The following is a 14,910-nucleotide window of genomic DNA, read 5'->3' as shown; positions in this document are numbered from 1 at the left end:
GTTTCAGTCTCTTTACTACATAAAAGTTAAACGATCATTCATTAAAATACCTATATACTTGTAACTTGTTCTGTGACACTAGTTCAATCTGACTGCCCTGCGAGGTTACAATGTTTCTGGCATTAGAAAACAACATCAGTTTAGTTTAATAGCAAATACTGACACAGAAAGTCAACTTGGGTCCATTTAGAATGTTTGTTGTCAAGTTGAAACCATATTCATGAATTTGAAACTGAGCTGTTTAATATGATAGAAATAACGTGAATTATATTTTAGGGTAGATTTTCCCTTTAAAAGCCATCACCTGTTGCAACACACCAGTCACAACACGTTCCATGCCAAACCATGCCAAGGAAAATGCTTGAACCATTGAGTGTGTGTGTGTGAGTGTGAGTGTGTGTGTGTGTGGTGTGTGTGTGTGTGTCTGTGTGTCTGTGTGTGTGTGTGTGTGTGTGTGTGTGTGTGTGTGTGTGTGTGTGTGTGTGTGTGTGTGTGTGTGTGTGTGTGTGTGTGTGTGTGTGTGTGACTTTCTCACAAGAACTGATTGAGTTGTCAGATGATCAAAGGGCCAAGCGTGATACTGTATAAGACATTCTGTTCTTATTCTCATTCTTCCTCTCGTCAGCTGGGTTACTATTTTCTCCATAGATGCCATGTCTTTGGACATCCTGAAAGTGGAAGAGAGAGTTTTGCAGAAAACTACTGTTCTGTCCAAAACTACTTTACCAGTCTTAGGGAAAATCACAATTACACCACAAGAGGGAGCACAAGTGATTTTGTTCCCGTTAGGTTCAAGATGGGGATTGATTGATTGATTGATTGAAAACTTTATTAACAGATTGCAGAATGGGTACAATACAGTACAGCTCAATACACACAATTGTTAAGGGGATGCAGACCAGAGAAAGACTTTTGTCTTGTTTACATCAGGGTCCCCCATTTTCAATTCATCTGGACATATATGACATACATGACATACAGATAGTCAGTACTGCTACATCTATACATTTATGACATACCAGATTTGCAAATACAGTACTGTTTGTGATACAGAAGGAGTCAGGAAAAGGGAGTATATACATTTGACGTAGAAACTGTACATTGGAGGAGGTTGGGTGGGGGGGGGGTTGGGTACACTGGGATATTGACAACCATACTGGGTAATCTACATTGGAGGTGGCATTAGGACTGTGGAATGGGTGACCAATGAGAATGAAGATGATTAGCTTTAAGTCCTCAGTAATAACATGGCTGAGCAACCGATTGTCCTCTTAAATTAAATTAAAATCATCTCACTAAGATGATGTTTTAGGTATTTATTATTGATACATTTAGGAACAGTGCAGCACCTTTGTGTAGTTATGGTGCACTTTCTTTACCGCCGGAGAGCAACAACAACGGCTTCCAATGCTACCACCGAGACTACTGCAAGGGGTCAGCACAGAGACACCACGAGACTACTACAGAGACATTGCAATACAGTGAGCAGTGAATGGATTTCACCATCTGGTTGATTGTACATCATAACCAGCTATGGTTTCAGTCGCTCAGTTGCATTTTCAAAACATGATTTGCAGATGTGTTTGACACTTTATATATATATTTTTCATTTTCTTTTTTTTATTTAACCAGTGTAATCACATTGATATTTCCATCTCTTTTTCAAGTGGGCCCTGGCCAATTAAGAAGGCATAATACAGAAACTGTTCACATATAGAACATTAAAACAAACACAAATAAAAACACACATGTCAATGAAAACAGACAATATTAAAAACATGATCACTCCATGGCAAGAAGGTGTCCATTATTTTCTTTAAATGATCAATTCCAATGAGGGACTATAGCTTCAAATCTAAAGTAATGATGTATGTGATGTATGTGTAGGAGCTGCTAACGCCCCATTTGACTGCCCGTCTGTGATACCCGTTCACCCCCACAATGGAAATAGCCTCAGGGCTTTATTGTGTTTTTCTATCCTTTAGATTTATTTTTATGTATTGAGGGCATCTCTGGGTCCACTTGTATTTTATAGATCAATAAAGAATTTAAATCAATCATCCTCCAATATCGGTACACAAGTCCAAATGAATACAACTGTAGTTCAGACTGTTTGTTTACAGTGTTTAGTTGCATGGGGGAGTGACAGCCTGGTAGATGCGTAATGTCTGAGATATTTGAAAATGGAGGAGCCCCTTCAGGCTGTCAGGTTGCATACGACAGCACAACTAAATGAATAGTTGTTATCTTCCAGACTAAATCACTGGGTGTATGTGTGCCCAGAGGTTTCAAGGGAGTTTAATCATGTAATTGTACAAGCCCAACAACCAAACTGGTGATTTTGTGTCTTTGTGGTAAGGTGAATAACATATGTAGCCTATATAAGGTGAATAAGCCTATATATAAGAGCACCTACGGGAGGCTGCAATTCGAAACTGGCCACCGTAAATGCCCAAAACCCCCACGATAGACAGTCTCCTCCCCACCGCATGTATATATTCCCTCCCCGCCGTATGTATATCTCTCTCCCACCCACCCACCCCCTCCTAATGTACAGTCCCCTCCCCATCATATGTATATACTCTGTCAGGATCTAGGGGTAACAGTACTGTATATTTGAATACCGTTTATGTCACAAATGTATCAGTACTAAATACCTATATGTCCCTATGCCATAAATGTCATGTATGTTGTGTATGTCATAAATGTCTATATGAATTGAAAATGGGGGACCCTGATGGAAACAAGACTAACGTCTTTCTCAGGTCTGCATCCCCTTAACAATTGTGTGTATTGAGCCGTACTGTATTGTACCCATTCTGCAATCTGTTAAATAAAGTTTTCATTCATTCATTCATTCATATGTGTGCCCTCCAGAATTATTGGCATTATTGATGAAGATGAGCCAAAGATATTGCAGCTAATTAATTCTGTGGTCAGAAAATTCAATTTGTTTAATTAGATGCATTTACATTTATTGTTGATTGATTGATTGATGTCTTTATTGATGCAATAAAACAATGATTGCGCAATACAATACAAAGAATATTGATCAAAAGGATAAAAACACAATAAAGCCCTAGAGCTTGTATCCATTGTGGTCCTTTAAAATAAGACAAAACCTCTCCATAAAACAGGGACACGTCCCCAAAGACTTCAAAATTGCGAGAGTGACCCCCCTGCACAGAAAAGGCAGCAAATTAGACCCAGGCAACTACCGCCCTGTTTCTATTCTTACCTCCATCTCTAAAGTCATGGAAAAAATAGTCTACGAACAGGTCGAAAAGTACCTTGCGGAAAAAAACGAATCTAAGAATTCCAATCTGGCTTCAGAACATCCCACTCCACTGACACATGCCTCTCCCTGAACGTCAGCAAAACAAAAGAGATGATTGTGGACTTCAGGATGTCGGGGGTCAGGGACTACAGCCCCCTCAGTATCGACGGGGCACCGGTTGAGAGAGTGAACAGTACCTCGGAGTCCACATATCCGAGGACTTGACATGGACCACACACATTGACAGTGTTGTGAAGAAGGCACGGCAACGTAGGGCTGGGCGATATGACGATATTATATAAATATCGGGTACAGTTCATTAACGATACACTTTTTTAACGTATTGTGGATATCGTGATGTTTTGCCCAAGAGGATTGTGTCGCGTCAATCTGGTCCACACCCGTTCAAACTTTTGAACAACGCCGCCCCCACACACACTACTGCATCAAAGTTACTAATTATTATTAACAAAGGCATTCGTTTTGTGGCATTAACGTTATATAGTTACACGTTCAATAACATTAGCGTATTTACCCAAACATAGCAATGTCCAATGACGACATAGATAGCAAGCGTTACTGTTCATATCTCAGCCCGTGCGGAGTTGTGCATGCCCATTCTGCGGTCTGTTAATAAAGTTTTCAATCAGACAGATGTATGGAAAGGCTTTTATTATAACATTCGTTGCAATAAAATCATTATGGCTTGTTTAGTCATGCTGCGGTGCGCTGGTAATCACTCGTCTGCCGCAGGGAGCTGTTGTTGTCGTTGAGCTGAGCTCAGCTCTCGTCAAAATCAATTGCGGAAGTAAAAAACGCATAGAGCTTGCCGATTGGTGCTAAGAACAGCAGGGCGGGTTCAATCGGTGTGACGTAATTGGCAGACTCTGCCGGCTGAATGATCGAATGAATGGAAACGTTATTAACGATTGCAGAATGGGTACAATACAGTACAGCTCAATACAACAACAGTGGACTGGGGGATGAAGACCAGAAAAAGACTTTCGGCTTTTTTACATAAGGGTCCTCCATTTTCAATTCATCAAAACATTTAGAGACATACAAATATACAGTAGTTTCATAAAAATGCTAAAATGCTATTTATTTATTGATTGATTGATTGATTTAAAACTTTATTAACATATTGCAGAATGGGTACAGTACAGCTCAATACATACAATTGTTAAGGGGATGCAGACCAGAGAAAGTCTTTCGTCTTGTTTACATCAGGGTCCCCCATTTTCAATTAATCATATTTCATATCTAAATCATATAATATCTCATTGCTAAATATATGCAATATATAATCTAATAATCCAATAATCTAAATCTAATATATAATATAAAAATGCTAAATGCATGGGTATTTTATTTAGTCTTTAATGTTAGCTTGCAAACTCAAATTGTCTTGGTAAGCCTCATAATGAATTGTTTGGGGAAAAAAAGAAAAACATCGTGATGTGTATCGTGTATCGCCGAAAGGTCAGAAAATATCGTGATATCATATTTAGGCCATATCGCCCAGCCCTACGGCAACGCCTCTACTTCCTCAGGCGCCTAAGGAAGTTCCAAGTCAGTCAGAAGATCCTTAAGAACTTCTACTCATGCACAATAGAGAGCATCCTGACTGGCAATATCACCTCCTGGTTTGGGAATAGCACCGCACAAGACCATAGCAGACTACAGAGAGTGGCCCGTTCAGCCGAACGCACAATTGGAGGGGGGCTTCCCACTCTCCAGAACATTTACAACAAGCATGGGTAAGGCTAAGAGAATTATCAAAGACTCCAGCCACCCAAACAACTGCCTCTTTGAACTGCTGCGGTCAGGCAAGCGATACCGGAGTCTCATGGCAAGCACAGAAAGACTCAGAAGAAGCTTCTATCCCCAGGCCATCAGGATGCTCAACGAACAATAACACTATGTAACAACCATCAAATGCACTCACAGCACACACATCCACACGCACACACTCACTTTAAACAAACAACTCACTGCAGCACCCACTTTACACACTTTAGAACACCTAAACACACTTTATATTTATTGGTAAAGAATTTGCACTACAGCCCATACCTCATTACACCTTACTGTAAATTGTACCTAAATTGTACCTCATCCCATTTCTGCTTTGCACTATATAGTATATTGTATATTAGTATATTGTATAGTATATTGTATGGTAACTCAGTTACTTCTACTCTGCATTGAACAGTGTACATATGTACATACTGAACACTTGTGTCTACGTACGTGACTTCTATTTTTTACTTGCTATACTTATTTTATTTTATACTTATCTATTTTTGTCTAGCACAGTCTCTGGAGGGTAACAGAAAGAAGCATTTTGTATAAAAGTATTTTGTACTTCTGTATGACAACTAATAAAGAAACTTGGATGCAATCCTACCTGGAGAGAGAACAGATGGTGGAGGTAAACGGTACACTTCCCCCCCCCCCCCCCCCCTCCCGGTGAGCTGTGGTGTTCCACAAGGAAGCATACTAGGACCGCTACTGTTCCTAATTTGCTGGTCTCTGACAGGGACAAGTTACAGGTTGAAAAAGCCCTCAGCTCTGAACTCGGCTGAATCTGCACCTGGCTCGCTGATAACAAACTATCATTACACCTGGGTAAAACAGAGTCCATTATCTTTGGATCAAATAACAAACTCAGCAAGGCCAACGGCTTCTCTGTTACAGTGGGTGACAATATTGTCACAAGGAAAGATGAAATTACATACCTGGGCCCTCATTTATCAAGTTTTCTTAGAAAGTATTCTATTTTCGTTCTTAAAGGGGAACTCCAACATTTTGGGAAATTAGCTTATTTAACATCTTCCCTGGAGTTAGACAAGAAGATACATACCTTTTTTGTCTCTGTGCGTGCATTTTAGCTTTGGGAATAGACGCTCCGTTAGCATAGCTTAGCTTCATCACTGGAAGTGAGGCAGGACAGTAGCCTTACAGTGCCTTACAGTGTATTGCAAGGTCTGACATTGACCAAACTTGATATGCATGACCTTGGTGGGCTCTAGGTCAACTCCTGAAAAGGGGGTCAATGTCAGACTTTGCAATCAAAAGTTAGGGGGCTAATAACCCTTGCCATAATTTCAGTGCGCCCCCTAACTTTTGATTCCAAGGTCTGACATTGACCCCCTTTTCAGGAGTTGACCTATAGCCCACCAAGGTCATGCATATCAAATTTGGTCAATGTCAGACCTTGCAATACACTGTAAGGCACTGTAAGGCTACTGTCCTGCCTCACTTCCAGTGATGAAGCTAAGCTATGCTAACGGAGCGTCTATTCCCAAAGCTAAAATGCACGCACAGAGACAAAAAAGGTATGTATCTTCTTGTCTAACTCCAGGGAAGATGTTAAATAAGCTAATTTCCCAAAATGTTGGAGTTCCCCTTTAAGCACAGAATTTAGAATGTGTGCACGCACAAAAGAAATAGGATTTATCACACGTGCGTACACAGGTCCTACGCACACCTGTCTTCATAAATATCACCTTGCTCCTAAGCTTGAGCTTGTGCATGGTTTTAAGTATTTGCATACCAGAACCGCCCCGATTATCCATATATGGTCATGAAACACCCCCATGGGATGTGAAATAATGGACTGACCCGAGGGAATTGCGTGTTATGGAGAAATACGAGACAGGCTGACAGACATGTACACGTACGGTGATGTCGGATATGATATCTCTTAAAGACCATATTAACTAATAAAGCCCATGCTGGAATATGACTGCCTTTTTCCGTTTTGTTCGATTAATACCCAGGGATTAAAGTTCTCCTCAATTGTATTCCAAATCGCGACGGATTTTCCGTACATTTTCTACCTGCTGCATATGATTTCTAGAGGCATACAATCTATTTTGATGTCAGTATTGGGTAGCCTATATAAACAATAATACGAGAGCATATACAAGAACAATGAATCTCACTGCCATGTATGATGTAGCCCAGGGGTGGGCAACTTTGTATATGGTGAGGGCCACAAAATGTCCACAATCAATCTGGGGGGCCGCATTGTTTATCGGCAGTCCCGCCAGTAGTACCCCATCACTCAAATAGCCCTAATAGTCACAAGGTATATAAACAATTATAATTTGTTGTAACTTTGTTTTTATTCCATTTCAAATGCATTTAGTAATGCAATTTCAACTTTATGAATTTATAAACAGCTGAATTTAAAAGTATTGCTGTGTAACCCCAAATATATACAAAAATGATCAATTATAATTAAGGCTTCTCTAATCAAATAAATGTATGAACTTAAAGCCCACTGCTCAACAAACACAAAGCAGCATTCCTGCTGCATTTCACTACAACAGTAAATCAAAAGTGCAATAATAAATGATTTTGTTAAATGTATAAACTTTTATCCTGCTACTAAACAAAACATTATAACACTGAAATGCATGTTATGGATATGAAGCACTCAGGAATGTTTTGTTTAGTAGCAGGATAAAAGTGTATACATTTAACAAAATCATTTATTATTGCACTTTTGATTTACTGTTGTAGTGAAATGCAGCAGGAATGCTGCTTTGTGTTTGTGTTATTAGTGTTATCTGAACACTACAAAAGTAAACAAGTAAAGTGCAAGTAAAGTAAAGTGCAATACTACATGCCTCCCATTGACCCTTTATCAAACTGGCATGACATTCACCCTCGCCCCACAGTGGGTCAATAATGGTTATAATAATAATAATAATAATAATAATAATAATAATAATAATAATAATAATAATAATAATAATAATAATAATAATAATAATAATAATAATAATAATAATAATAATAATAATAATAATAATAATAATGGTCCCCTCTCTACACCTCTCCATCATCTCCCCCCTCTCTACACCTCTTCATCATCTCTTCCCCCCTCTCTACACCTCTTCATCATCTCCTTCCCCCCCCCCCTCTCTACACCTCTTCATCATCTCTTCCCCCCTCTCTACACCTCTTCATCATCTCCTTCCCCCCCCCCCCTCTACACCTCTTCATCATCTCCTCCCCCCCTGTCTTTAATGAGACACTTGTGGTCTCTCTTGTTGGCGCACAATAGCAGGAATGTCAACTTCAATGTTTGTGCATGCAATCTGCATCAGATGAAATAATGTTTCATCCGACAGCCTGTTTCTCTCCTTTGACTTGATGTGCTTCATGTTTGAGAAATTGCTCTCACATATGTATGTGCTCCCAAACATACTGGCCATAGAGAGGGCAAAGTCCCTGAGGAGTGGGAAGCGGGGCTCAGGTAGCAGTTTCCAAAACGAAATTCCCCTCTCATTTCTCTTTGCTTGAAAAAAAGGATCTGACTGTAGCTCGCACAGTTCAAGCTGCAACGGTGGGGGCTGCTCTGACACCGTAGCGGTGAGGGGGGCGGCAAACAGCGCTATCCGTGACTGCATGCCGTTGAAATCTTCAAACCGATCATTGAATTGCATTTGCAGTGTTTCAATGTCGCTCCTGTACTTTCCGACGGCTCAGCCATCGGATTTCTGTGTGTAGCTGCAAGTCGCCATAATCAGTGTCCATCTCTTCCAAAAAGGAGACAAACTTTCTATGGTTTAGTGACCTGTTGCCTCCACGAATTAGATTGGTAACCTTGGTAACCAAATCCATAACATGGCTGTAGTCAAGCTTCTTGGCACAGAGAGCCTCCTATATCAGATAAAAAAAAAGAAAAACTATTTAACGACTCTCGCATATAATTTTACTACACTCGACTCGCATTGGTCATTATTAGTGACCCACAATAGATGGAAATTATGTTAGCGAACTTACCTGATGTATAATGCAGTGCAGCATTGGACACTCAACGCCACTCTGCCTTAGAAGCCCGGCGAATCCTGTGCGTTTTCCTTTCATTGCCGGTGCTCCATCGGTAACAACAGCCGACAGTTTATCAAAACCCCCATATTGCTGCACGGCACTTTCAACAGCGTTTCATAATGTCCACACTAGGGCTGACCCCTATTAGTCAAATAGTCGACTAATCGATCGAAAAGAGCCATAGTCGACTGCCAACTCTTCTTAGTCGAATACAATAAAAAAATAAAAAATAAAAAAAATAAAAAAAAATAAAAAATAAAAAAAATATAATTTTTTTTTTTTTTTATATTGGCCTGGGGCCGCATGGAACGTCGGTGAGGGCCGCATGCGGCCCGCGGGCCGCCAGTTGCCCCTCCCTGATGTAGCCTATACGCCATGTGTAGCCTGCCTATGTGATAAATACAAACATGAACTTGAATCCCATCATCATATTTACATAGTCTGTCCACTATGTTTATTACTTTGTTATTTCCCCCCCCTATCTATGTAAAGCGACCTTGCATGGGTCTCTTGAAAGACGCTATATAAAATGAAGCTCTATTATTATTATTGTTATTATTATTATTATTAAAATACTGTCTTTTGTTAGTCTCAGTGAAGTTTCAACGGAGCGAGGTAATCTATTCTAACCAACAAATTGAAGTAGAAAGCATTTCGTTGTGGCCAATCTTATTTGGAAACATGACACAAAATAATAGTATGTCGCTTTTTATTTGAAACAATATTTAATCGCGTTTGGTGGAGGTGGGCGTTCTGTAACCCCTTTTGTGACTGTGATGCACCGAGTCACTTGCTCCTCAATAGGAAGGAAACCAACCTAGATTTACCCTGAAGGACTGGTTCTAACCGAACCGTTCGTTATACAAGAATCACAGAGAAATGTCAAAGGTACTCACATTTGCACGAGGGTTTCGGACAGAGATACGGGATGGTTTGAAAGCTCGGCGTTGCTAATAAACATTTTAAATATTTTTTATAAACTGGTCAACACGGCATTATTTCCGGCGTTGGCTGCCTGGTGTGATCACAGCGCATGCGCATCATGCACACAATGCCGGAAATAATGCAGTGTTGACCAGTTTATAAAAAATATTTAAAATGTTTATTAGCAACGCCGAGCTTTCAAACCATCCCGTATCTCTGTCCGAAACCCTCCTGCAACTGTGAGTACCTTTGAAACGTCTCTGTGATTCTTGTATAACGAACGGTTCGGTCAGAACCAGTCATTCAGGGTAAATCTAGGTTGGTTTCCTATTGAGGAGCAAGTGACTGTGGATTCACTCTGTGCATCACAGTCACGAAAGGGGCTAGGTGGTTGATGGTGGTTGAGAAATGAGAGAGAGAACCCTTGTAAGTTCTCTCTATTTATACACTGTGGAGCGCAGTTCTGGAAGGTTCTAGCCTGTTCTAACCGGTTCTACTATATGACATCATACTGAAGCTTAACTTGAATTACACTATGACACGGCGGCAGTTACACTAGGTGTTCTGCGTCTGCCCCCCCTGCCAAACAAGCAAGCCAACCTCTTGTTCGCGCATGAGCCCATTATAATTACACTACTGTCGCTATTTCACAATGAACTATAATGAATTACGGTTCATACAGAACACGCGCCAGTGTCAGGAGTAATGCACGAAAGCTTATTTCCGCGTTGAAACTAATGCATGAACTGAGGAGCGCATATGCCGTAGTAACGATATTCTACCACTGGGCGTCAGCTAAGCATGCTCAGAGCTGTGCGTAGACATAAGCACAAAGTCAAGTTCACGTTCAAATTGATAAATCCCACACTTTGCTTAGAAATGGTCGTACGCACGGGTTAAGCACATATCTGTGCGTACGCCACGTTGATAAATGAGGGCCCTGGGTTCCATCCTATAGAGGCAAATCTTTCCTGTGACAAAATGGCATCCAATGTAATAAAAAAAAGTCAACCAACGAACAAGATTCTTGTACCGGATCTCCTCTCTGGTAAACAAGAATACCCTGAAGACTCTAACAGGAGCACTCATTCAAGGGTACTACGACTATGCTTGCACCTCATGGTACCAAAGCACCTGAAAGGCACTAAAAACAAGAATACAAACATCACAAAACAAACTGGTCAGACTACTGCTTGACCTTACTCCTAAAACCCACCTTACCCCTGCCCATTTTGACAACTATTGGATGGCTTAGAGTAGACGACAGAGTACACAGCAACTTGCAATGGTCTACAAGATACACTACACCACTAAGGTACCCATGTACATGTCGAAATACTTCCCAAAGGTCAGTGAATACCACAACCACAACACCAGAGGTGTTGTTTATTAATTATCACAATAAAATACACATACTTTATGGTGAAATGCTTGGTTCTGTATGAGCCCCTGAGAGTGTGCTTCATACAATAAAAAAAAGTAAGTAAGTAAGTAAAAAGTAAGTAAAAAAAAGTAAGTAAAGAGGAATATACAATATACAGTAAACAGTGAGGTACAATGCAGAAAATGAGGTACAAAACTTTGAGTTAAGGTGCAATTGCAAATGAGGTATGAATGTAGTGCAAATCTCTTTAATAATAGATACATATAATGTAGTGTTAAAGTGTCTAAAGTGAGTGTCAAGATGAGTGTTTGTTTAAAAGTGAATGTGTGCATGTGGATGTGTGTGCATTCATGACCTGGTTATAGGTAGAATCACTATTGTGTTACATCAATCAGTGATAGAGTGGCAAAATAGAAATGTATTTATATGAAAATGTTTGAGATTTTTACTTTAATGACTATGATTAAGATCACAAATATAGTCACAATGATATTTAAAGAAACAGACATGGTAATGCTCATAAATATTATTGTGAATAGTCAATCATACATAGAGCTATACAAGATTACATGGACATTGCAGTTTATTAATATGACAGATCAACTGAGATGGAAAGTATTTTTTGAGGTAGTTGTACTTGTAGTATTCAGATTCAGATTCAGATTCAGACAACTTTATTGGTCCCGCGTGGGGCAATTCATATGTGCAGCTTACAAGCAACAAAGACAAACAAACAACAAAACATCTCAACGACAGCACGGCAATAAAAAGAGAAACACTCCATGTGATACAATCCAGCAATAAAAGTAAAAGTAAAAACAGACAACCAAGTGCAAAAGGCTACTTAAAATGACTACTGTCTGTGTTTAAAAGTCTGATAGCCGAGGGGACAAAAGATTTGGCGTAGCGGTTGGTCCTACTTGGTGGGACGTCATAACGGCGGCCAGAAGGCAACAGTGAAAACCGCTGAGACAGAGCATGGAGGGGTTGATTTGTGATGCTCGTCCCCTTCTTGACCACCTGGTCCGTCCAGAGAGAACATAGGTCTCTCTGTTTTACTCCAATTATTTTGGAGCACACTTTCACAATATACTGTAGGCTGTTCCTATCTTTGATGGACAGGCCACTGAACCAGCAGATAAAAGAAAAAGTTAGGAGGCTTTCAATAAAAGAACTATAAAAAGTGCTCAGGATCTTTGCACTAACATTAAAAGAGTTCAGCTTTCTCAGTAGGTAGATCCTCTGCTGACCTTTTTTAACAATAGACTCTGTATTTAGGTTGAATTTCAGTTTACAATCAAACACAGTTCCCAGGTATTTGTACGATTCAACAGTCTGGACGTCCTCATCGTGAATTACACTAGCTACACTGGCTTGATGATCGGGGTTGTGTCTGAAGTCAATTATCATGTCCTACATCCATGTATGTAGTTGTAATATGCATATAATATGTAGTTTGCTACATACATGGAATATAGTTGTAATATTTATTTTCATATTAGGGGAAGTTTCTTTAGAGAGGGAACATTTCTACATTTATCTGAACCTGGCCGTTTCTGGTTACAAAAAAGTTTCCCCATACATTTAGAAGAGATGAGAATGATCACTTATCAAAGAATTCCCAAATGTGGAAATACTGACTGTACCCTAGGTGTCAGTCACCTGAGCAGGGAGTAGGGCTTAAGGATAACACTTAAAGGAACACGCCAACATTTTTGGAAATTAGCTTACCGTCTTCTCCAGAGAGAGACAATAAGAAAGATACCAGTTTCCTCTCTGTGCGTTCAGTAGAAAGCTATCTGGCTGCACGTTAGCATAGCTTAGCACAATGAATGGAAGCGGACAGTGCCGGTTGGCCTTCGGGAGAGGTGTTAGTTCGACAATAGGCTAACCGGCACTGTCCGCTTCCATTCATAGTGGTATCTATCTTCTTGTCTCTCTCTGGAGAAGACGGTAAGCTAATTTCCCAAAATGTTGGCATGTTCCTAAGGATAACACTTTTGGAATGGATTCAGCAAAGTATACGTCTGTTCCAATTACCTACCTGGGCTCCATCCTAGAGGCAAATCTTTCCTGTGACAAAATGGCATCCAATGTAATAAAAAAAGTCAACCAACGAACTCGATTCTTGTACCGGATCTCCTCACTGGTAAACAAGAATACCCTGAAGACTCTGGCAGGAGCACTCATTCAAGGGTACTACGACTATGCTTGCACCTCATGGTACCAAAGCACCTCAAAGGCGCTAAAAACTAAATTACAAACATCTCAAAACAAACTGGTCAGACTGCTTGACCTTACTCCTAGAACCCACCTCACCCCTGCCCACTTTGACAAACTAGGATGGCTTAGAGTAGACGACAGAGTACAGCAACTTGCAATGGGCCTGGTCTACAAGATACACTACACGACTAAGGTACCCATGTACATGTCAAAATACTTCCCAAAGGTCAGTGAATACCACGATCACAACACCAGAAGGAGCTCCACAAATCATGTTAAACCCAGATTCGGCTCAAACAAGGGACTAAACACGTTTCGCAATTATGCCACATCAATGTGGAACGCCCTACCCAAAGCTGTAAAGGAATGTGAATCACTACCCACTTTCAAAACCACTCTCAAGGAACACCTACGGGAGACTGAAATTCGAAACTGGCCCCTGTAAATGTCCTAACCCAACCCCCTCCAATGTACAGTAATTTACATAGTATGGTTTTGTCAATATTCCAATGTACAGTTTTGCTTGTTTGTACAGTATTCCCCCCCCCCCCAACCCCTTCTGCAATCTGTTAATAAAGTTTTCAATCAATCAATCAATCAATCAATCAATCAATCAATCAATCCAGGGACTTGTTGCTGTTTCACTTCATTGAGCACCAGGTGGCGCAATTGCATCTCTGAGTCCATCACTGGACTTGTCTCAAGGTCACTGCGCCAAGAGTTTATCACAGCTCAAGTCTCCACGGGCTCTTATCCGAGCATCTGCATGTAATACACACCCAGCACAGGAATACGTCAGGTAGATGTCTGGGGACACCCATCATTTCTCGTCACCCATAACCATTTAGTGAGTCATCATCACTCCGGTCTCTATTATTGAATACATGCATACTTGTTGGTCACATACAGCAGAATTAATGTAGAACCCCAGCTGCTGTGAATGAAAGTTCAACTTAAATATTTCAAGAGAATAGCCTAATGATAAACAACACATGTAAGAGGTCAATATAAAAACGCAAAGGAGCCATTTGTGTTAGGATGATGAATATATTCTAATGCTAGTGGGCTGATTGATTGATTGATTGAACATTTTATTAACAGATTGCAGAATGGGTACAATACAGTACAGCTCAATACACACAATTGTTAAGGGGATGCAGACCAGAGAAAGACTTTCGTCTTGTTTACATCAGGGTCCCCCATTTTCAATTCATCAGGACATATATGACATACATGACATACAGATATTCAG

This window comes from Notolepis coatsorum (assembly GCF_963971535.1).
Source record: "Notolepis coatsorum genome assembly, chromosome: 17".
NCBI classification, from domain to species: domain Eukaryota; kingdom Metazoa; phylum Chordata; class Actinopteri; order Aulopiformes; family Paralepididae; genus Notolepis; species Notolepis coatsorum.
Note: the sequence above shows the minus strand (reverse complement) of the source record.